Source organism: Hemiscyllium ocellatum, chromosome 19 (assembly GCF_020745735.1).
Source record: "Hemiscyllium ocellatum isolate sHemOce1 chromosome 19, sHemOce1.pat.X.cur, whole genome shotgun sequence".
NCBI classification, from domain to species: Eukaryota; Metazoa; Chordata; class Chondrichthyes; order Orectolobiformes; family Hemiscylliidae; genus Hemiscyllium; species Hemiscyllium ocellatum.
This window is the reverse complement of record NC_083419.1, coordinates 62,683,901-62,709,703: the sequence shown is the minus strand read 5'-3', so window position 1 is coordinate 62,709,703 and position 25,803 is coordinate 62,683,901. Positions and strand designations below refer to the sequence as shown.

General features: G+C 42.8%; 1 protein-coding gene across 2 annotated transcripts in view; it reads right to left on the bottom strand.

Annotated features, from left to right (window-relative positions):
- The window catches only part of LOC132825009 (E3 ubiquitin-protein ligase TRIM33-like), a 107,489-nt gene that overhangs the window by 66,898 nt on the left and 14,788 nt on the right, over nucleotides 1-25,803 (bottom strand). The gene's annotated exons all lie outside the window — the stretch shown is intronic.

The window sequence follows — 25,803 nt, the reverse complement described above, 5'->3', positions numbered from 1 at the left end:
ACCATTGCCCTGTACATTTTCTTCTTTCAGTTTATGTAACTCATTAAACTGACTATTCAATCTGCTTCCACCATCCTTTCAGGAAGCACATTAAAGATTACAATAACTTGCCGCATAAAACCTTCTCATTTTCTCTTTAGTTCTCCAATCATATTCTCCAGTTCCAAGTCTGCTGTCACTGAAAACAAAGTTTGTCCTTACTGACTGCGTTCAGCCCTTCAGAACTGACCATCTCCACGCTAAGTAGTACTTTCCCAATTTTCTACCGTTTGCTGTTCAGAATTGGAGAAAACTGTATCGAGTAATGGTGGTTATTGTCACGATTGAAGCGCTATTTTGGAAAATAAACAGGACGCTCCAACTAGAGCGCCTCCACTCCTTCTATTTATTTCCAGTTTCCTTCTTTTTTTTGTTACCATTTTGGAGTTTTCTCTTTAAATAAGGCAAGCTGCAGGCCCGAGCGGTGTGGGGGATGGCCAGCAGGCCCGAGCGGTGTGGGGGATGGCCAGCAGGCTGCAGGCCCATGAAGAGCAGGGACAACAGGTGGGCTGCAGGCCTACAGAGCGGGGATGGCTGGCAAGCTGCAGGCCTACGCAGAGCAGGGATGGCCAGCAGATGGGAGGCCTGAGTGCAGCACGGACAGCCAGATGGCAATTCAATTCACACCAATAATAAATCAACAGAAAGAAAAGAGAGAGAAGAAAAAAAAAAGAGTGGATGATTGCACTGGACTTTGGAAAGACTAAGGGCTCTGACAATATCCCAACAATCCCAACTGAAGGCTTGTGCTCTAGAATTAGTGATATTCCTCTGATCAAGTTGTTTCAATACATCTACAACATTGGCATTTCACTGCCAATAGAGAAATTTGCCCAGGTATGTCTTGGACACAAACAGTAGGACACGTCCAACTCAGCCACTTACCGCCCGTCTACTCTCAATCAGCAAACTGATGCAAGGGGTCATTAGTTCTTTCTAATGACCTTTACACTGGAATAACTGGTTCATCTACACTCATCGAGTTTTGACCAGAGCCATATGGCTCCTGACCCTACTACACACCATTTCATTCCAAACCTGGCCAAAAAAAAAGACGCAAGGCGAGAGAGTGACTGATCAGCATCAAAGCCGCATCCGTCAGAGTACGGCATCAAGGAGTCCTAGCAACAACGAAGACAATGAGAGTCAGGAAAATGCTTATGGCAAAGTTCCCCATGAGAGATTAGATATTAAGGTTATATCTCATGGAATACAAGGAGAACTAGCCATCTGGATATAGAAGGCTCAAAAAAGTGGTGGTGGAGGGTTGTTTTTCAGACTGGAGGCCTGTGACCAGTGGAGTGCCACAAGAATCGGTGCGGGGTTCACTATTTTTCGTCATTTATTTAAATGAGCTGGATGAGAACATAGGCTGTATAGTTAGTAAATTTTCAGATGACACCAAAATTGGTGGTGTAGTGGGCATCTCTTTCAAGCAGAGGGTGGTGAGTGTATGGAATGAGCTGCCAGAGGAAGTGGAGCAGGCTGGTACAATTACACAATTTAAAAAAGGCAGCTGGATGGGTAAGTGAATAGGAAGGGTTTGGAGGGATATGGGCCAAAGTGCTGGCAAATGGGGCTAGACTAGGTTAGGATATCTGGTTGGCATGGACAAGTTGGACTGAAGAGTCTGTTTCCGTGCTGTACATCTGTGATTGAGTGACTGATTTGCTGTGCTATGCTATAATACCTACCTCAAAAAAATGATTGTGCTGTTTTGGAGATCAAATCATCAGTCTCCAAGCATCACTACAGGAGTTCCTCAGGGTAGTGCCCGGAAAATGCCATTCTTAGCTGATTCAATGGTCTTCCCTCAAATCATAAAAGTTCAGGAGTGGAGAATCATCTGCCCAGCACTATTGACCGGCAGGAAAAGCTCTCAAACGAATTGGTCAATGGTCAACCTCTTGTGTAATCCCACTCTTCAACATAGGCCATTATCCTCAGTCAACACATTAACCCAAAAGAAAACTTGGAATCATTCCATACCAAGTTCAATGATCGCCTGGGGTAACTACCTAGATGTAGGCACCACTGATTATCTATTAAAACTAAATCCATAAAAAACACTATATCTCAGCTGCACAAGCAAAGTTTTAATATCTTCTCACTCCAGGCAAATTGCTGCTACAAAAGCAGCATTAAAAAACATGCAGAATAGCAGTCTATTTTTTTGCTGCTATTTATGATTCAGTGAAAGAGGAGAGCCTCAGGCATAAACAAGCAGTTTGGAAGGAGCAGTTAATTTGTCCAGCAACTACAAAAGGAAAATGAGGTGCCTTCTACAAAATTTAATTTTCTTGATCAAACAGGAGCTTTCAATCAAATGTTTTCATTGCTTTTAGTACGGTCACCTTGCTGACTGCTTCTTCACTTCCTAGGCCCTCCAGACAAATCCAGCCCTCCACTGCACTCCAACCCAACTCAATATAGAAGAGGGCTTGAAAGTTTCTTATATAATTTCATCCTGACTTCTCTCTAAAGCCATCACAACCACCCAAAATCTCTTCCCTCAGAATCCAACAATGAGCTATCCATTTGCTCCTGTCATTCAGTCATTGGCAATCATCTCTTCAGTACTACTTCACCTTACCACAGAACACTCACCATAGACTAAATGGTTTCTGTTGTGACCCTCAAGATTCTACTCGCTGGTTGCCTCATAATACCTCATTCAATAAACAAATTATGGCATCGTGGAATTGGAAGAGCCATCTAACTGGACTAAAATGTTAACTATGTCCTTCCCTCCACAGATGTTGTCAGACCTTAGACCACACGACTGTAAGAAGTAGGGGCAGAATTAGGCCATTTGGCCCACTGAGTCTTCGCTGCCATTTAACCACAGCTGGTACATTTCTCAATTCCATTCTCTTGTCTCCCCTCATAACCCTCGATCTCCTTGCTCATCAAGAACCTATTTCTATATTCAATGACTTGGCCTCCATGGCCTTCTGTGGAAGCCAGATTCACCACCCCCAGGTAATGTCGCCACGAGGAACAGCACCTTTCATGGTCCTCACACTGGCTGAGATTACATGAACACATGCTGTTGGTATCACACTGCATTGTAAGCCAGCCCTCCAGCCAATTGAGCAAAAAATTGCTAAGCTTCTCCAGTGTTGTGTTTCTTTCAGATTTTCAGCATCTGCGGTATTTTGCATTTATTCCAAAATTAGTCCTGCTCAGCATGACTTCACATGCAACAACAACTCTAAGTTAAGAAACTGCCAGCGTAAAGAGGGATTTTGGGCGGACCTTATGAACTACGATAAACCAGTATGTGCTTGTGGTTTTGCTGCAGTTTGATAATAGGATTGTCAGCATCTCCAACTTCTGCAAAGACTGAAACACCAAGTCATTTGTGTTTCCCCTCCCTCTCCACTTCACCAATGAACTACAAACACTTTGCAAATCTAACATCGCCATTCACAAGCATATTGTTTTTCCAAGTAAATCCAAACCATCATAGCTCTGAAACATGGGATCTGAAGCAGCCCAGAGCTTAAATGAGTGCATGCCACAACGGCACCTCATCTATTATTTTCCTCAGAGGGTGGAGTATGTTTGAAATTCCCTTCCCAAAAGTGCAGGAGCTGCAGAACCTTTAACTATTTTAAGCAGGGCTTGATAGATTCTTGATTACCAAGGGGATGAAAGATCATCCAGGTAGACAGGAATGTGGAGTTGAGGTTAAAATCAGATTGGCCTGATCCTATTGAAAGATGACAGCAAGCTGAGTGGCCTACTCTAATTTCTTGTTCATATGTTCATAAACTGAGTGAAGTCTTGGACTTACTCCAAGCGTCCCATCCCTGAAGGCTACGAATCAGAAGGTTTAAATAGTGAGGGCTGAAAGAAAGCCTTCCATTTAAGTGGGTGGCACAGTGGTTAGCACTGCTGCCTCACAGCGCCAGAGACCCGGGTTCAATTCCCACCTCAGGCGACTGACTGTGTGAGTTTGCACGTTCTCCCCGTGTCTGCGTGGGTTTCCTCCAGGTGCTCCGGTTTCCTCCCACAGTCGCAAAGATGTGCGGGTCAGGTGAATTGGCCATGCTAAATTGCCCGTAGTGTTAGGTAGGGGGTAAATGTAGGGGTATAAGTGGGTTGCGCTTCGGCGGGTCGGTGTGGACTTGTTGGGCCGAAGGGCCTGTTTCCACACTGCAAGTAATCTAATCTTAAAAAAAATCACAATACCAAGTTATAGTCCAACCTGGTGTTGTGTGATTTTTTAAACTTTGTACACCCCAGTCCAACACCAGCATCTCCAAACAATTCCATTTAAGTAGCAACCTCATGTCATTAGATCAGAAACACAAGCAGCCAAATCTGTCTCAGGTACTCAGATTTGAATGAGTAACTCTGGCATTCTGGGTGGACAAAAGTTAAAAAAAAAAAATCACAACACAGGTTATAGTCCAATAGGTTTAACTGGAAGCATTAGCTTTCATAACACCACTCCTTCACTAGGTGGTTGTGGAGGACACAAATGTAAGACAAACGTTTGCAATAAATTCTACACTGTGATGTAACTGAAATTATACATTGAAAAATACTTGATTTGTTTGTTGCGTCTTTCATCTGTTCAAATACCATGATAGTTTTTCTTTCATATGTAAATCACAAATTTTTTGTTTTAAAAGTTGCATTCTCAGGTTGACTGTAACAATCAGTGTTAGCTAGACAATATGTTGAAGGTGTTAGCCCCCTTGGTAAGTTCCCTACCCAGACGGAAGGCCTCAACCAAGACCTTGGGTTCATGTTATACTACAGGTGACCCATTGCAACACACATACACACACACACACATATATATGTTCATGGGGTGAATTTGTACTTGCAGTTACATTGTATTTTGCTCAAAAACTGCATGAATTCCTATCTCACTTTTTAGATTAAAATCAGTCTAACAGACAGAACACAGGGGGCCAACACCTTCAACATACTGTCTAGCTAACACGGATTGTTAGTTAACCTGAGAATGCAACATCTAAAAAAAGTTTTGTGATTTACACATGAAAGAAGTGAAACTATCATGGTATTCAAACAGATGAAAGATGCAAAAAACAATCAAGATATTTTTCAATGTATAATTTCAGTTACATCACACTATTAAATTTTTGCTATAAATTCAGTGTCATACAATTGTGTACACCACAACTACATGATGAAGGAGTGGCAGTCCAAAAGCTACTGCTTCCATTAAACCTGTTGGACTATAACCCAGTGTTGTGTGATTCTTAACTTTGTACACCCCAGTCCATCACCGGCATCTCCAAATCATTCTGGGTGGAAGAATCAATATTGACATGTCAAATAGTTCTATGTGCAGTGGAGCCCAACCCTTAGGTGTCAATCAGATAAAAACACAAAGATGGGAGGATATTCAACCAATGAACACTAGGAGCCAGTATAACAGTTTGTCAGGAATAGCTACATCTTACTGATCAAATTTTGCGATTACTAAACAGATAAGGAATTAGTGATACTGACGATAACTATAGGCCTGCATTGCTGACACCTCAAATGAAAACACACAAACCACTATTTCAAAAGGGAACAGAACTTGTTATCTAGATTAAGATATTGTGTAGTTTCATACTTTACATAGGAGGGAGTGTCTTGTGGTTTCAGACCATGTGACAATTTTGCTCAAACTGTCTCCACACACAAAAAAAACCTTCTCAGAAAGCAAAACAGAAGAAGTTGCTGGAAAAGCTCAACAGGTCTGGCAGCATCTGAGAAGAGAAATCAGAGTTAACGTTTCAGATTGAGAGACCTAATGGTAGACCTCAAACTAATGGTAGTTGGGAAAATGTCAGTTTATATGTAGATGATTGGGTAATGCGGGGGGAATAAGGAATAAATGATAGGTGGGAATAGACACTAAAAGAGAGAGAACAACAGTCAGACAGATGAAGGAGTAGATAACGAACTGGCTAGGAGGGTGAATAGCTATTAAACAGGACTCTCCTCTACATCAGGGAGACCAAGCACAAACTCGTGGAATGGATCAGGGAACAGTTCTGGTCTATCTCCACAAACCAACCCCACCTTCCTGTGGCTATCCACTTTAACTCCCCTAAGGACATATCCATTCTAGGCCTCATCCACAAGGCCACCCGCAAACTGGAGGAGGAACATCTCATCTTCCGCCTCGGGAATCTACAACCACACAGCACAAACACTGAATTAATCAGTTTCCAAATCTCCCCTCCCCCACCCCATCCCAAATCCAACCCTCCGACTCAAATCCGCCCTCTTGACTTGTCCATCTTCCTTCCCACTCATCCGCTCCACACTTCCCATTGACCTATCACTATAACTCCTACCTTTCCCCTTGCCCTCCCCATTTCTCTCTTAACCCCCTTCCCCAGTCCTGCCTAAAGTGTCAACTTTCTTGCTCCTCAGATGCTACCTAACCTGTGCCTTTTCCAGGGCCACACTATTTCAACTGATTTCTCCAGCACCTGCAGTCCCCATGGGCTCATGTGTAGACAGTTAGTGGCTAACAACGGGTTGTGTGTAATAGCAGACTGTGCGATAACAAGGCTTGACACATGGGGGTTGGGGTAAGGACATGGGAGAGCTTAAGAGCTGAAGTTATTAAACTCAGTACAGAGTCTGGAGGACTGCAGGATCTCAGAGCGGAAAATGAGATGCTGTTCTTCCATATGCACTGCAACAAGCATGAGACAGGGAACATGGTACTATGGGATCTCCACATTGAAGACCATACACACACTGGGTGACCACTTTACAGAACATCTCCACTCAATCCTCAGGCCTGACCTTGAGACAGGCCGCTTACTTGCGGAACGCTTCAGAGAACACCTCTGGGCCGCCCGAACCAACCAACCCAATCACCCCGTGGCTCAACACTTTAACTCCCCCTCCCACTCCACCGAGGACATGCAGGTCCTTGGACTCCTCCACCGGCAGAACACAACTACACGACGGCTGGAGGAGGAGCGCCTCATCTTCCGCCTGGGAACCCTCCAACCACAAGGTATGAATTCAGATTTCTCCAGCTTCCTCATTTCCCCTCCCCCCACCTTGTCTCAGTCGGTTCCCTCAACTCAGCACCGCCCTCCTAACCTGCAATCCTCTTCCTGACCTCTCCGCCCCCACCCCACTCCGGCCTATCACCCTCACCTTGACCTCCTTCCACCTATCCCACCTCCATCGCCCCTCCCCCTAGTCCCTCCTCCCTACCTTTTATCTCAGCCTGCTTGGCTCTCTCTCTCTTATTCCTGATGAAGGGCTTATGCTCGAAACGTCGAATTCTCTATTCCTGAGATGCTGCCTAACCTGCTGTGCTTTGACCAGCAACACATTTGCAGCTTGAACTTCCAGTGACCTATCACTTTAATTCTGCACCTTGCTCACTCACTAGCCTTTCAAATTACCGCATTGTTCCAGGAAAGCTCAATATTGCAAAAGAGCGAACCTTGCCACTGAGCAACATACCTTGTAGAAGTTTATAAAATCATGAAGGCACATGGATCAGGTGAATAGTGAAGGTCTTTTTCCCAAGGTAGGGGAGTCCCAAACTAGAGGGTTAGGGCGAGAGGGGAAAGATGTAAAAAAGGGACCCAAGGGGTAACTTTTCCACACAGAGGGTGGTGCATGTATGGAATGAGCTGCCAGAAGTAGTGGTAGAGGCTGGTACAATCACAATTACAGCATTTAAAAGTATCTGGATGGGTCCATGAATAGGAAGGGTTTAGAGGGATATGGGCCAAGTGCTGGCAAATGGGACTAGGTGAATTTAGGATATCTGATCGGCATGGATGAGTTAGACCGAAGGGTCTATTTCCACGCGGCATGCCTCTGAGACTATACCCTAATGAGTTGCTACACTTTTGCCACTATGGGGAGATCTGCTGCTACTTTCCTCTTTCCTGGCAGAGATCTACAGGACTGATAGGTGTAGCGTTACAGAGGATAACCACTTGCTGGTCTAATACAAGAAGAGAAACTCTAATCTTAAACAAGATATAGTTTATTACATAGAACATAGAAAAATACAGCACAGAACAGGCCCTTTGGCACAAGATGTTGTGCAGAGGTTTAATCCTAATGTAAAATATAGTAACTTAACCTATGCACCCTCCAACTCACTGCTATCCATGTGCATGTCCAGCAGTCGCTTAAACATCCCCAATGACTCTGCTTCTACCACCACATTCCATGCATTCATAACTCTCTGCATAAAGAACCTACCTCTGACATCTCCTTTATACCTTCCTCCTAATATCTTCAAACTATGACTCCTCATACCAGTCAATCCTGCTCTGGGGAAATGTCTTTGGCTAATGACTATCTAGACCGCTCATTATTTTGGATACACGTGAACAGCTTAGTACAGGCTACCAGATGCCGGTCTCAGTGCCAACGCCAACAGCTTCACCAATGTGTATGAAAGCATAGGCCTTGTACGAAGCACTCCTTTTTTTAAAAAAGGAGGGACCTCTACCAACCTGCCACAGTCACATTGGTTATTTTGATGAGTGACAGACAGTACCATCAGGTCTTAGAAAAGATTGATCACTTTCCATCCCATAGGAGCCTACTGTCCACAAGGGCAGACATTGACAATGTGGTTTAACCCAGCCTTCTGTGTGACAGGGCACATTCCAATCACCTAAAGAGACTGTTTGAAGACCCAGACCACAAATCCAACTCTAAACTCTCAGTCTATAGTGATCCATTACAATAGTGACACCCACCCCTATGTGTGGCTCAGGAGATGTGAACTATGTACTGTAGACACTTCAAAACCCAGGAGAGGTACCAGCAGCAGCATAGGACTACTAGTATCAGTATTCTTACACAAGCCAACAATCCCCCAGAATTAAACATCTCACTCAGCTCTATTCAGTGGGCCACAGGCCTGACACTAAATTCCCAAAACAAGTGTTCAATTCAGACCTTCACACCAACAAGCTAACCCCAGGAAGGCAGAGGAGGTGCATGAAGGGACACCCTCAAATATTCTTCAAAAACAATTGACACCTGGAAAATCTTTGCTCAAAACCATCCAAAGTGGAGGAAAAGCAGCTGAGAAGGATCTGTTCACGAAGTCTCATTGCCAAGCTGAAGTCAAAGGGGTGAGAGAGAAAGAAGCATGCAGCCAACCTCCACCCTCTACCCACCAACCATTGTGCGCCCAATTCATGGGCCAGTCAGAGACCAATGCTGCCTTCTTATAGGAAGGTACTCTGAACAACAAGCCAATCAGACAGTGCCGAGGTCACCAGGCAGCCCATCCCTTCCAGACTTCCTTACCAATGGAGACTAGAGGACAGCAGCTCTTGGGGCAGAAACAGTATCTACTGGAGTTACAGGATTATCGAGCAATCTAGGCCACACAGTACACAATTATTAGGAGAATGCAGTTGCGGGGAAAAGATAGCTGTCGGCAAGCCCTTCCTTCCCAACGTCTCATCCCTTCATCAGGCACTGATACCAATGGCAGCAAAAGGAGGCTTTCAAGTGGTCCTTAACTGGTCATATAAAAATACTGAAACTTAGAATACTGAATATCCTGGACAGAGTGGACTTTAGGAAGAGGTTTCCATGGCAGGAGAGATGAGGACCCAAGGGCACAGCCTTAGAGTAAAGGAAAGGCCCTTTAGAATGGGGATAAGGAGAAACTCAGCCAGAGAATGGTGAATCTTGGGAATTCATTGCCACAGGAGGCTGGGGAGGCCAGGCCATGAGTATACTTAAATCAGAGATATGTTCTTGATTGCCATGGGGATCAAGGGTTACGGGGAAAAAGTGAAAAAATGAGGTTGACCAACTATGATCAAATGGCGGAGCAGACAGGCCAAATGACCTAATTTCTGCTATGTCATATGATTTTATTATGGTCTTATGGACTGCAACCAACACCAGCTGAAAAGGTTGGTCAGTGTCCCCACCTGCCAAGAACCTAATTCAGCAGGAAACAGGAAAGCAGCAGGCTTCAGATAGACGATGATGCTGCCTCTAAGGGGAGCCGAAGATTTTTGTCTGAGGCAACAATGAGTGGAGCCAGAGTTCCCAAATATTCTGGAAAAGGTGCTTATGGGTAAAAAAGATGAAGGAGGAGGAGTTGAAATGAAAGATAAATAGTTATTATTTCTACCTGGAATAATTAATTGAGGTGCTTGTTTTTGCCACAGGGCAGATAGAACAGCCACCCTTTTGAGATCAGGTTACAGGCTTCCCTGTTAAAAAAAGTGAGAGATCTGTGGCCAGCTGAGAGGTTGAGAGCAAGAGGGAGCAAGCCAACCAGACTAACAGCTTAACATCACTCACTGGATAGTATAGTTTGGAGTTATACTCTGTTACAAACTTTTTCAATCAATGTTGAAAACTCTGTATAAAACTTATAGCAAGAAAAAAAAATTGGCAGGCTAACCCTCACTTTGAGCATCAATTTTGGAATTACAGGTTACCTGGCTGGCAAACCTAAAGGGAAACAATCCTTTGGAAACTGGGAGCAACCATAAATTGTTGGTGATAGGAAAACATTATTGGAGGAAGAAAAACATGGGGTCAGTAAAATGGAGTCTTTTATTACTTGAGTTTAAAGTACAAGTTGCTCATAAAGTGTTTAGACCAGTGTTTTTACTGTATTACAATAAAAAATTGAAACATACGATCTGCAAATGTCTTTCCTTCAGCTATTAACTGGAAATTTGAATACTTTAAAAGCTATATCTGAGACTGTAACAGTACCTCAATTTTAACATCCCATTCAAAGACCTACAACGGTGCAGGACTTCAACAAGTCACTGGAGCAACAAGCTAGGCTGACATTCAAAGCCCTTAAGTGTGTCCTTCAATCTCAGTTAAGAGACACATATCTGATCGACAGTAATATACTGGTGGGAAGTTTCTGCTTGCTGTGACCCACACATCACAATAAAATTTGGATAGTAGCCAGATAATCTGGTATCCTCACATAACATTCTGACATGGGTACAACATGTTTCAGCAATTACATCAATAACACTTCAGGGTGAAATCTATTCGCCTATCAGACTTGCTTTAGAGTTGCACTGACTAGAACTTTGCTCCTAGCTAACTTGCACATAACAATATGCATTGGATCAAATCCTTGTCCTGCAGCCATTTAGCTGGTGCCCTGTACTAAGACTAGAGTTAACTTGAAGCACTCTATTAGAGAAGAAATGGGAGGGTAGGAGGACATAGGACGCAAGTTTGACAATGGTTTCACAAACAATTAAGCTTCAAATTTTTCTTATACTTGTTCATGGGATGTGGGGGTAACATTTATTGTTTAAATCTTTGCATTAGCAACAAATCTGGTCTAATATCGTTGATTTTGTCATCCAAGTAATTAATTAACATAGTTGAGTAAGTGGTGGAGACCCCAAATACTTCACCCTCACCTACACCCAACCTTCACGTTGTGGTTGGTCAAGTTGACCATGACCAGAATATTGCTGAAGGGAAAAGCAAAGGCATGCATTGCTCGAGCTCCTTGTTTTTCTAGTGACGCAAATATTTCAATCAAACAGGAAAAACAAAAGATAACATTTCAAATAATAGTTCAGTTCAGCTTTATATGGAGCCTCTCTCAGAAAATGGTCAGCCAATTAAAAGAGAGCACAAGAAGGAAACGTTGCAAATGTAAAAATGAACGCAACATCTATTTTACTAACTGGTTAAAATTCAGAAAGGACACAGCAAAAGATTAGGAACCTAAATGAAATAGAGCCCACAAAAAGGAATGACTGTTGTATGCATGTTTATTCCCCTTTGTTTTCACTGTAGATACCACCAATCTCTCAGAATAATGGCAGTAGCAAAATCAGAGATGCATAGAACATCAGTAAAAGTTGAAGTCTTGCATAGCCCAGATAAGATTCCATCTTGGATTGCTAAGGGAAAGGAGGGTGGAAATAGCACAGGATTTGACTCAAGGTGAGCTACTGACCAAATAACCATAGCCTTTCCAAGGCCACCTATTTTCACTGTAAATAAAACCACACAGGCCCTCACCCACCCCAACACACCTGCTGTAAAATGAAGCACCATTCCTTTGCTACTTCTAGAGTCAACCGACCAAGGTATTCCTGGCTTTAGTCCCCCACTGTATGGCACAGTGGCTCAGTGGTTAGCACTGCCGCCTCACTGTGCTAGGGTCTTCCTTTAGATTCAATCCTCGTGCAACTGTCTGTGCGGGGTGGGGGGTTTGCATATTCTCTTGTTGCTGTTTGGGTTTCCTCCAGATGCTAATCTCCTCCCACAGTCCAAAGATGTGCAAGCTAGATGGGTTAGCTATAGGAAATGCAGGGTTACAGAAGTGTGCGTATGTGTGCTCGCGCACGCGATGTTTGTCCGAGGGTTGGCATGGACTTGATCAGTTGAGTGGCCTACTTCCATACTGTAGGGATTCTACAATTAATTTGAGATCATCCTTGCCCATCTTCTGATTACAGCAAGGAACCCTGTTCATCTTTTCTGGGCTCACTGACCTATTTGGCAACATCTCAATTCTAACATTCTTATGCTGCTTTCTCAAGTCCATCCATGGTCTCTTGGAAGGAAAAGATGTGAAGTCGCTACTAACTTGGAGGTGCAGGAACAAAGAAGCTTAAGGGATTCGCACACAAACCTTTGACACATCAGTACTGAATTATTGAGTAGGTTTGAAAGGGCAGTATGGGCCCATTTTGATGCATGTTTTGCACAGAAGCAGGAGTAGGCCATGCCGCTGCTCAAGCTTGCCCCGCTATTCAATAAGACCACGGTGTAACGCACATTCCCATTCTTAGCGGGATGCTCAAAGTTGATTCTGAAGTTTGTTTTTAAAAATCCTGCTCCAGTGTAAACAATATTCTGACCTGCTGGAGAAAAGGCCATCGATAAAGCAGTTGAAGAGGGATGGAACTAGGACACTAGCCTGAGGAACTCCTACAGAGATATCCTGGAACTGAGATGACCAACCTCCAACAACCACAACCATCTTTCCATGTGGCAGGTATGAATCCAACCAGCGGAGAGTTTGCCACCATTCCCATGGACTCCAGTTTTGCTAGGGCACCTTGATGTGGCAGTTATGTCAAGGCTGTCACTCTTATCTTGCTTCCGCAATTCAGCTCCTTTGTCCATGTTTGAATCAAGGCTGCAATAAAGCTGTCGCTGAGTGAAACCCAAACCAGGCAGCACTGAGCAAGATATTGCTGTACAACGGCTGTTTGATATCACTCAACAACAATATCATTGGATGATCGAGAGTAGGCTGATGGGATGGTATTTGATCAGTTGGATTTATCCTTCTGTGTACAGGATACACCTGGAAAAGTTTTCCTCTTGTTGCTAGATGCCAGTGTTGTAGCGGTGATGGAACAACTTGACAAGAGGCATGACAAGTTCTGGAGCATAAGTCTTTCAGTACTATCAGCACAATGTGGTCAGGGCCCATTGAGTCAGATATTACAGCACAGAAACAGACCCTTCTGTCCAACCCATCCATGCCGACCAGATATCCTAACCTAATCTAGTCCCACTTGCCAGCACCCGGCCCATATCCCTCCAAACCCTTCCTATTCATTTACCCATTGATGCCTTTTAAATGTTGCAATTGTGCCAACCTCCACCACTTCCTCTGGCAGCCCATCCCACACATGAACCACCCTCTGCATGAAAAGTTGTCCCTTTTAATTCTTTCCCCTCTCACGCCCTAAACTAATGCCCTCTCGTTCGCGACTCCCCCACCTCAGGGAAAAGACTTGTCTATTTACCCTATCCATGCCCCTCATGACTTTATAAACCTCTAAGGTCACCCCTCAGCCTCTGACAATCCAGGGAAAACAGCCCCAGCCTTTTCAACTTCTCCCTATCGCTCAAATCCTCCAATATAGAAAAAAAAACCCACAAGGAATTCTGTGATGTAATGTAATTCCAATGCACTAGCAATCCAGATGCCCAGGCTAATTCTAAGAATGTGGATTGAAATTCTACAGTGGCAGGTGGTGGAATTTAAATTCTATTCATAATATCATTATTTTGTAATGCCCGATTTAAGCTAAAAAATCACTTTTCTAAAACATGTGTGGTTCATTAGGACTTGAATATAAAAGCAAGGATATATTTCTGAGACTCAAAGGCTCTGGTCACACCACAATTGGAGTATTCGGCACAGTTTTGGGCCCCATATCTCAGGAAGGATGTACTGGCCCTGGAGTCTGTTCAGAGGAGGTTCATGAGAATGGTCCCAAGAATGAAAGGCTCAACATATTAGCAACATTTGAGGACTGTGGGGTTTATACTTGACAGAGTTTAGAAGGAATGGTGGGGGGGGTGGTGGGAAGAGAGGAATCTAATTGAAACATACAGAATACCGAATGGCCCGGACAGAGCAGATGTTGGGAAGATGTTTCCATTGGTAAGTGAGATCAGAAGGGTAAGGGGAAGACCTTCTATAATGGAGATAAGGAGAAATCTCACCAGCTAGAGAGAGTGGTGAATCTATGGAACTCATTGCCACAGAAAGCTGTGGAGGTCAGGTCATTAAGTATATTTAAGATGGAGATAGATAAGTTCTTGAGTATCAAGGCTTATGGGGAGAAAGCAGGAGAATGGGGGATGAGAAACTTATCAACCATGATTGAATGGCACAGCACACTCGAACTAAATGGCCTAATTTCTGCTCCTGGTCAGCAATGTGGTCTATTGTCATCTGCCCTCCAAAACGGCCAAGGCAATACTTCAAGTCCCCCACCCCCTGCAGTGTGCATTTTTCATTCATGGGATGAAGGCACTGCTGGCTAAACCAGCATTTACCGCCCATCCCTAATTGGCCAGAGGGCAGTTAAGATTCAACCACATTACTGTGGGTCTGGAGTCACGCATAGGCCAGACCAAGTAAGGACGGCAGTTTCCTTCCCTAAAAAAAGACAGTGAACAAGATGCATTTTTCCAACAAGCAACAATGGGTTTGAGACCATTAATCTCAGATTTTTATTGAATTCACATTCCATCATCTGCTATGGAGGGATTCAAACCCAGGTCCCCAGAACATTACCTGGGTCTCTGAATTAACAGTCCAACAATGATACTGCTAGGCCACTGTCCTTGAACATAGGGAAGTCAATAAGTGATGGACAACAAATGCCAGCTTCAGTGATGTCCACATCCCAAAGAATAAATTTGAAAAAATAAAAACGCAAGGCAGGAATGCGAGACTAAAAGCAACACCAGAACAAAAAAAAGGTCAGGACATTTAGCAACAGGACTGAAAACCTACAATGATTTCTTCTTGAGCAAGACGTTCAGAGCTCTAAAAAAAAGGTTAACCTAGATGTAACTGGATGATAGACACCACTGAACAGTTGCAGATAAGCTACAGTGGATGTATAAGAATGGCATAAGGCATATGAGTGTGACACACCGTGATAGACGCTCGCATGGCAAAAACAGCAGTATTGCATTCCACAGCTGTCAGTCTGGCAAGATGCTATTAAGTAGTATTTGAGTCGCAGTATATTCATACCAAGAACAAAAACAATTGATAAAGTATGCAAGAGCAAAGGTTGTTAACAATAGGGAGCTCAGATAAGGAATAGGATACATGCATTTAAGATGGCACGACGGTAATTTGCCAAGACTCCTGAGGCAGCACCTGTCAAATCTGTGGGGAGACCACCACCACCACCAAGATACCCTCCAAGCCACACACTATCCTGACTTGGAAATATGTCATTGTTCCTTCACTGTCGCTGGATAAAGATGCCGGAAGTCCCTCCCTAATAGTTTACCTACAGCACATGGACTGCAGCAATTCAAGATGACACCATCTCTCAAGGACAACTAGGGACAGACAATAAGTGCTGGACCAGGCAGCAACACCTGTGAATTTCCTATGAATGAATGAACTGAAGAGTGGGGTGGTGGAGAGATAAGTGAGATAACTACCCCAAGGAGAAAGGGATAAAAGGAAATACTGAGCAGATGAGGTGGCCAATTGAAGCATCAACTGTTTGATGTGCCAGTTTCCATGCAGTACTCTACCTATAATTCTAACTCACATAACAACCTGCATTGTTCTGCAGCACCAATTCATTCTGAACAATCTGGAAGTTTCCCGACACATGAGACAGAAGCTGGCAACAAAAGATTTCTGGAAAACTGGGTCAATCAATGCACAGAGAAGGAAGTGAGACCAGGCAACAACCAATCTAACCAGGCACAAACAACGAAAGCAACGTTCCAATGAGGCACAGATCAGTTTCAGTAAAACGTTCATTGGAGGCTTCACTTCCAATATAAAATCGAACGAGTTGAACCAAGGGGGTATCAATGACATATATGGAACTGTAAGCTGCACCATTAACTGTCTCTCTGAACACTGAGCTGCCTGTTCCACTCTGCCAGTGGTCACTCTTGCTTGAAAAGGGCAATTGTCCGAGCACAGTCATGATGAAAGAAGCCTGTGCACATCTCTTTCAGAGTTTCAGGTCAAGCCCAGGTCACAAAAGCAGGAAATAGCTGCAGAAAACACATTCCAATCCCTACAACCAAGACCAGGGAAGGAGTTGGAGGCCCTACGATTTTCTGCAGAAAGAAACTGACTCATCTGGCTCAGGCATATGAAACATTAAGTTAAACAATTCTGTCTTTTTTTTAAAAAAGAATATTGAAATACATGTAAAATCTACTAAGGTAGGCCACCTCCCTCACATCCCAGTGAGTAAATCCAGTGGCTAGTCAGCCATTCAGGCTGAAGACCTCCAGATTAGGTGAACTGGCCCGGCTAAATTGCAGAGTGCTCAGGGATGTATAGGTTAAACTGCATTAGTCAGGGAAAATGTGAACTGATAGGATACAGGAATGGGTTTGGGTCAGATACTCTTGTTGGGCCAAATGGCTTGTTTCCACACTGAATTCTCTGAAAAAGATGCTATGAAATTTGGTGTTTAATACATGCAGACTCAAACCATCTTAAAAACCAATTAGATTTTTTTCCTCGGTGACAATAAAAATATGAAGAATCCTTTTTTTAAAAAAAAAATCAAGAGAACATCTTTCACAACATTTAGACATTCCAATATATTTCAGAGTCAATAAGTATTTTCTGAATTATAGAGGTGTACAGCAGAGAAACAGACCCTATAGCCACCTCATCCATGCTGACAAGGTATCCTAAATTAATCTAGTCCCATTTGCCAGCCCTTGGTCCATATCCTTCTAAACCTTTCCTATTCATATACCCATCCAGATCCCTTTTAAAATGTCATAATTGTACCAGCCTCCAGCACTTACTCTGTCAACTCATTCCATACACGCAAAACCCGTTGCATGAAAAAGTTGCCCTTTAGGTTTGTTAAATCTTTCCCCTCTCACCCTAAACCTATGCCCTCTAATTTTGAATTCCCTCCCCAGGGAAAAGATCTTGTCTGTTTATCTATTCATGCCCCTCATGATTTTGTAGACTGCTATAAAGTCACCCCTCAGCCTCCAACCTTCCAGGGAAAACAGCCCCAGCCTATTCAGCCTCTTTCTATAGCTCAAATCCTCCAACCCTGGCAACATCCTCATAAATCTTTCCTGAACCCTTATAAGGTTCACAGGAATTATTGATACGTAGGGATTGCCAATTTGCAGACAGCAAGACAGGATAAGAGAAGAGCAACAACCAGATCATACATTTCCTCTCACTTAGCTGAGGAATAAAATATTCAGAAGGACTTCCCTTTAAATTAGGATCCTTCATGCCCATCTAAATTAGCAGACAGTTATCAGTTCTGAAGTGGGGGAGCCAGTGTTAGACTGGAATGGACAAAGTTAAAAATCACACAACCCCAGGTTATAGACTCCAAGTTCCAAAAGCTAGTGCTTCCAAATAAAACTTGTTGGATTATAACCTGGGATTGTGAGTTTTTTTTTAACAGTTCTGAAGAGTCACTGGACTAACAGTCAGTCACACAGCATGGAAACACACCCTTTAGCCAAGCCCATCCAAGCTGACTAATCTTCCCAAACTAAACTAGACTCTCTTGCCTGAGTTTGGCCTATATCCCTCTAAACCTATCCGAATCACGTACTTGTCCAAATTTCTTTTAAAATGTTGTAACTGTACCTGCATCTACCACTTCCTCTGGCAGTTCATTCCAGATATGAACTATCCCGTGTTAAAAAAAAGTTATCTTTCTCCTCCCACCTTAGACCTAGTTTTGAACACCCATCCCCTCAGAATATGAACTCTGCTTTACTCCCCCACAAGATCTGTTAAGTTTTGCCATCATCAATTTCTGTTTTTGCTCCAAAGTTGAACATTTATACTGAAAGGTGAAAGTTCTAGCACAGCACCGGAATGGCAGAGTTAGTTACAAGGAGATATGCCCAAATGAGTGAATGTAGACCAAGGTCAAGATGCAACTCAAGCCCTTTGTGTTCCACAGATTATCAGGCTCGCAGCTTTCCCCCTCACAAGTAATCTTCTAAATATTGATTAAACCTAAAGTTAATGCTGATCTCGGCCTCCGCACACCTACTCCACAGCTGTAACATTGTATTCCTTGCTCAATTCCACTATCCTAGCACATTTTGTATGGTATGATCGGCTTGTACAGCATGCAAAATAAACCTTTTCACAGCACCTAGGTACATGTGACAATTATAAATAAACCAAATAAATCTGTGTTGTTTACTTGTGCTAGTTTAATTCAAAAAACAGTTGGGATTTGGTTAACAGAGCTCAGGTTGAGAGAGGAATCCCAGAGGCTGTGAGAAATGCTTCCTGCTCAGCTCTTCCTTACAGGATGATGATCAGGAAAAGCCCTCTGACTCTCAGAACTGCATTTATTTTAGGTGAAAGGTTCAAAGACAATTGAAGGCGTGTGTTATAAATTACACTGCCTGTGAGAGGAAATGGATCAAAGAGTCACTTTTAAAAAGGGAGTCGGATAAATATTCAAAAAGGAAAGCTTCACAGGTCAATTAAAAAAAGGCAAAGACATACAAGTCAGATAGCGCTCTCAAAGAGTTGAGAGTATAAAAGGGACCGAATGGCCTTCTCCTGGCCGTATGAATTTGTGATGAGTCGTGACAACTATGTAGCTGAAGTTAGAGGAGATTTTTCTTACAATGGGGGAAAGAGAGGGAGTATGTCTGACATTACTCCAATAATGATGGTTCAGACCACTCTCCTTAAATACATTTGCAAAGCTCCTACCATGCAGTATCACTTGAAGTCCAGATATGACAAGTGAGGAGCTGATTGCGCACAAATCTTCCATTTCTTAATATTAATACCAGATCCAAAAGAAACCATGGTTGATCAGGTCTGTCAACCTCGAAACAATACTTTGTAAAATGAGGGCTCAACTCCAAGAATCTGACCTGGCAAAATGTACTCAGTCATCTCTATAAAACAGCTCAAAACCCTGTCCTTCTGTTAACCCATTGAGATTGCTGCACTTTTCATCAGAAGGATGCACCCCATCTCTGTTCAGCCTCTGACATTAGAGACATGCAGCACAGTCTGCAGACCTCAGTGGTCTCCTTACTGAAGGGAGTCAGTATTCCCATTAGGGGTGAGTAATATCCTGTGTGAGATAGAGCAGAATGAACAGTTACGTACAGAGGCTAGACTCAATTAGGTAACCTCTCATGGTGGTCATGGGATTTAGTCATTCAACCTCATGTTTAAAAGAATGATGTTTGTCACGACTACAACAGCAACTATTAAAGTCCAGCAGATACCTTGAACGCATACTCACCCCAATATGGTGGATAGTGAAGCCTTTAACTTGCTCTCACTTAGAAACAGAGAACTTAGCACAAACTCAATGCTTGTTTGCACAATGAAATAGCAATTTTTCACAATGCTTATTTGTTCCAGCCTGTCTCTGTATCTATTCACATTTTAAAGCCTAATGAATGCAGAAACAGGCAACTGGGGTGTAAGTAGCTATAAATCCTTACACTTTCTTGGTTCACACAATATTTATAGCACCAACAGATTTTAGACACATTTTGGTCTGTGAGATTAGTATCTGATCTTTGTGCTCCCAGAAACTGCCCTATTTCCAATCTTCAGTCAATAGATGCACTTCCTAGCTTGCACACGGTGCCCTTCATTCCCAGACACCACAGCCTCTTCAACAGACCATTCCACAAAGATACATTTTCAGCACGAGACTGAAGCTTCAAGATGCAGACAATTACTTTCCAAACCACCAAATTTTAAGCAGCAAAAGCAGAAATTACAGGAGAAACTCAGATCTGGCAGCATCTGTGCAGGGAAAGCAGAGTTTCAGATCCAGTAACCCTTCTACAGAATTTAAGATCAGTTCTGAAGAAGGGTTATGGGAACCAAGGCGTAAACTCCGCTTTCCCTCTGCAAATGCTGCCAAACCTGCTGAGTACACCTGCTGAGTTTCTCCTGCAATTTCTGTTTATATTTCTGATTTCCAGCATCCACAGCATTCTTTCAGTTTTCCAAAGTTAAGTTTGCAAAAGAATACAGAGCTGCAAGAGGAAATAAAAACATAAGCAGCAAGCAAACCATTCAAACCACTGAGCCAGTTTCATCATTCAAAACAATCATGGCAGATCTTCTGCTTCAACTATACTTTTCCAACTATTGCCTATATTTCATAGTTCCTGGAGAAACCAAAGACGTACTGCTTTCAGCCTTAAATATATTGAAAGGTGGACTATCCACAACCCTCTTGAGGTAATACAATTCCAAAGATCCAAATTCTCCATGAAGAGCCTTCTCCACTCCGGAGCGTGAAAAGGCTGTAGGCAGTGTTCTGGATTCCCCAGTCAGGGGAAACATGCTCAAGCAGCTACCCTTTAAAGGCCCTTCAATGATTTATAACAAAAGTACCTTTCATTCTTCAGAAGTGCATCGGCCAAATTTACTTCACACTCTCTCTCTCACCTCAAGTCCACTCCTCCCAAAACCAAATCTAGCCAATCTTTCACTTTATTGTCACCACAGTGGATAAATATCTTGTCTGCCTCTTGCCCTCCTGATTAAATTCCAACATAACTTTGCATTGTCAGTCACTTAGAGCAAGGGGAAAAATGATTGCAGAAATAAAGGTGCGAGGCAGCCTCTACTGTTTTGTTTCTACCGTAGTAGGAACAGTATTTAATGAATGTTGAAGACTGAGTGCAGGGACAGGATAAAGATGGAACGCTATATACACTTAGTTTCTATTTCAAAAAGAGAATAGCAAGGTGACAGTTGCAAGGAAGAGAATACTGTGAACATTTGTCACTTCATAGTTAGGACAGGGAGACAATGCTGGAGAAACTCAGCAGGTCTGGCAGCATCTGAGAAGAGAAATCAAATCACATGATGAACTCTCTCTCTACAGATGCTGCCTGACCTGCTGAGTTTCTCCAGTACTCAGTGTTTGTTTTGGATTTCCAGCATCTGCAATATTTTCCTCCTATAAATGCTACATTTTTCACTAGCCTTTTCACAACCCCTTCTTCAATCTAGTGATACCAGTAATAGCCGCCTCCTTGTCCAGCTGCTGTTCTTTTGTCCACTGGTGCAACATCCTCCACATCTCACCCGAAAAAAAGGAGAAGCAGAAGGAAAAGTCAGTAAAGCAGATCCAAGGGCCTAAGAAAGTGACACACCAGAAAGGCAGGTGAACAAGTGGTGATCTCCGCAGACCTGCCACAAGCAAATGCACAGCAACTCAATTGAAAGATCCTGCCAGCAGACAACTGCTGCTTAGGCTTCAAGTGTCACACTCTTTTCAACACTTCAATGTTTATTAGGAAAGGAAAGCAGATACTGACTGAAGAGTTAACATGGCTGTCATCCAGTTGCCCAATGCTGCGATTTACAGCCTGCAGTGTCACTAAAAACTCGGCCTTCACTTTAACAGAGAGCTTATATTGTACAATTTAGCAGCAGAACAATCCACGGCTTTGACCTGGCATTACCCAATATCACTTTCCAAATTGTGTGGCCAACACCAGTGCCAGACACAGCCCTGACATGAGTAGCCACAGGATACAACAGGAGGATTCTATGCTGTGATGAAGAACGCATTGTTGCTTACATTGAATCAATGGAAAGCTTTTCACGTTCTACTGGCAGCCTAACAAATCTAGAACAAATGCAAATTCCTCAGGCAGAATCCTTGATGTCAAGTTGCTTGAACAGGTCAGACCCGATGCAAGGAATATAAAATTTGCTGATAAAAACAGACACGAACAGATAGTGAAATACAGTGCAATTGGGAAAAACATGGTGAGAGGAACAGCAAACAAATTGAAGAGCTCCGAAGTGGCAAAATGGAACATGAAGAACAGGTCACAAAGAAGCTTCCGTGGAAGAAAAAAAAAAGGAAATTAATTTGTCTCTTCAAACCAAAGCACAGTGTGACTGGAATAAGTACAAAGCAAAACTGGGTCAAAAAAAATTAGAAATGACGTAAATGCAGATGGTACAAAGTTGACAGGGTCAGTGTCATTTGAAAGACTCATTGACTTGAAACTAGATGGGAAATAGCAGAATTAGAAAGTAACTAACCAGAGAGAATAAAAGGTCAGACCCTAGTTCAGAGCTTAAGTACACAGTTCGAGAGAGAGCGAGAGACCACTCTAGCTACATGTGCACAAAACAGAAAAAAAAGAGAACTTTGTTCCATACTGGTTATGCTACCGGCCACTCATTTTGGGGCGTCCTGAAAGCCAATAGGAAATTAAAACTTCGACAGGATGTAAAACAGACAAGACAACCAGGCACAGATTCCCATAGGGCAAGTTATAAAACTATACCCCCACCCCCACCCAGAGAAACAGACCACTTACCAGAATCCAAAACACACACCATCTCTTGTTCTATTTGGCTCAGTGGGGGTGTGACATGGTTAGCTCAATTGGCTGGATGACTGGTCCAAAACAGACTCATACCAATAGTGTGGGTTCAATTCCTGCACTGGCTCACAATACCATGAAGGACTCTCCATAACAACTTTTGCCCCTCAGCTTAAACCACCACAAGTTGCCCCTCTCCAATAAGACAGCAGCCCTATGGCAACCTTGCCTTGAAAGGCTCAATAACCCCCAGTGTATTAACCTGCCTCTGTGTCCATATGGTAGGGAATAGGGTTAAAAGCACAAAACCTCCACTTGCCCCAGAGTCTAGGACACTAACACTCCAGATGTGCGCACAACTGCACATGGTTAATTGATTAACTGAGTTACATGGAAACCAGTCACTTTGGTACTTGAACGTACAATAAAAAAATACTGCAGATGATGAAAATCTGAAATAGAAACCAAAAACCCTGGAACCACGCAGTATATCTGGCAGCATCTTTGAAGACTGAACCAGCCAAAACGACCTTTTACTGCTGAATTCCAATAAGGTTTCAGCAAGTGAAAAAGGAGGGAGGAGAGTGAGAAGAACACCAAAAGGGCAAGTCCATGCCAGAGTGGTAGATTAAATGACAAGAAAGCAAGACCAAAGGGAGTGGTAATAAGACCAGTGGGGAAAAAAACCAAGAGAACATGTGTCCAAAAGAGGTGTGAATGGCATGGTAATGAATAGCTGTCATCCCCAAAAAGAAGAAAAAGGGGAAACAAGAGAGAGGCCAACAATGAAAAGCAAAACACAATAGAGTAGATGTTATGCTCTAAAACCTGTTACACTTCAGATTGAAATTAGAAGTGGGAATGGAATCAAACATGGCAATGGAGACAATGAGTGAAATTAACCTCAGAATGAGTACAAAAACCATTTCTCAGATACGTTAAAACAATAGCTCTAAGCTTGATCACAGCAACAAAATATTTTGGGGAGACATCAAGGCAGTTCCCAGAGGGCCAGACATACTGCACTGTTTCAGGGCTTTTGATTTCTATTTCAGATTTTTCATCATCTGCAGATGTGTGTCTGTGTTCAAGTACACAAGTGACTGCTGGTTTCCACGTAATTCGGTTCTATGGGAGCAAAGGTCATCCGTGAGAAGGGTTCAAGAGGGAAGACAAGAAGAAAAAAAAAGTGTTAAAACATGCCACTTTACCACACCAACTAAATTTCAAAAGACGTGAGATTAAATTGGAACAGAGATATCATGCTTTGTTCACCAGTAATATTTCTCACGATTATAGACTAAGACATTTTTTCCCTCATGCCCTCACACAAAACATGAGCACTTTTTGGAAGGAAAGCTAACAAATTAAATGGTACCATTTCTAAAAGGGAATAGAGGGGCTTACATACAGGGAAAAAAACCCTTCAATCAAGTTTAAGAAATCCAAATGGAGGAGATTCTTATAAAGAATATGCCTTTATAAGCAAAGGTGAACAGTAAAATAACAAGGAAGACATTCAAATCTTTCTAAAGCACTGGTGAGGTATTGTAGACATTCAGCCTCTTGCATCTATGAAACTTCAATAGAAAGGTAAATTAGCTAGTTCCACCACCCTCCCCCACCAATCTTTAGCCCTGTGAACATTGTCTTCAGGAGCGGATTCAATTCCATTCCCACCATTGAACATGTGCCCACCTCACTCCCAGCTGACACTGCAGATCCTACTTAAACATATGGCTCATTCCTCCATGACTTGCTTCATCTGTGTGGCTTTGATGCAAGTAGCAACAAAGAACATATCCTAGGAAACAAGGCAAACATATTTGTTTCTGTTGAGTGTCTCAACTGAGCACAGGTGTGATAAATTCCATACTGCCTTCAGTTACTGAGTTTGATATCACTGACCCTCAAGTCTCTTACAAATAAAGAATTGCTCAATGTTATAAAGATATAACTTGCAATTAAATGCAGCGATTTCACTAAAAGTAGGTAGATAAACAATAGTGGGAAGGTGAACTAGGCCAACTAACATGCAGAGTAAAAAATGAGGTCTGCAGATGCTGGAGATCACAGCTGAAAATGTGTTGCTGGTCAAAGCACAGCAGGCCAGGCAGCATCTCAGGAATAGAGAATTCGACGTTTCGAGCATAAGCCCTTCATTCCTGATGAAGGGCTTATGCTCGAAACGTCGAATTCTCTATTCCTGAGATGCTGCCTGGCCTGCTGTGCTTTGACCAGCAACACATTTTCAGCAGCAACCAACATGCAGAAACATGTTTTGGTGAATTTTAATCCCACCAACAGTCCAGACTACATAGCATCACTACTTGTGTTCCATTCCCCTGATGAGCAAGGCCATAAACTGGTGGCTGTGATGTTAAACAGTCAGCTCCCATTCTCCAAATCAAAAATACAGTGGAAATCAGAATGAAAAGCAGAGAGCTAGAGGAATTCAGCCGTTCTAGCATCATCTGTACAGCAGAGACAGCAAAACCAAAAATGTTACACTTTGCAATGGAAGGCAGTAGTTGAAAAGTGAGTTTCTAGAGTACAAGGCGGTAAGGAGAAAGATGTAAGGCAAGAGGGAAGATCAGTGCAAGTTGAGGACAAATGCGATTAGCGATCACTTGCCAGAGAAAAAGGTAAAAAGGAGTGGACATATTTATGGAGAGATAATACAGGTCTCTACCAGGTGATAATAGCAGCATGAGTCAGCTCTGCTAGAAGAAAAACAAATAGCAAGTGGGCAAACAAATTAGAGAACAAAGATTATAGTCTGAAGTGATTAAACTCAATAGAGCCCAGAGACTGTGAAGGCTTAAGGAAAACAAGGTGACCTGTTACAGACATCAAAACAGCATTTGATCAGAAACAGCAAAGACCTGTAGCAAAACTGAAGTCAACAGGAATTGGAAAACACTCTGCTGAAGAGTTGTGATTGGA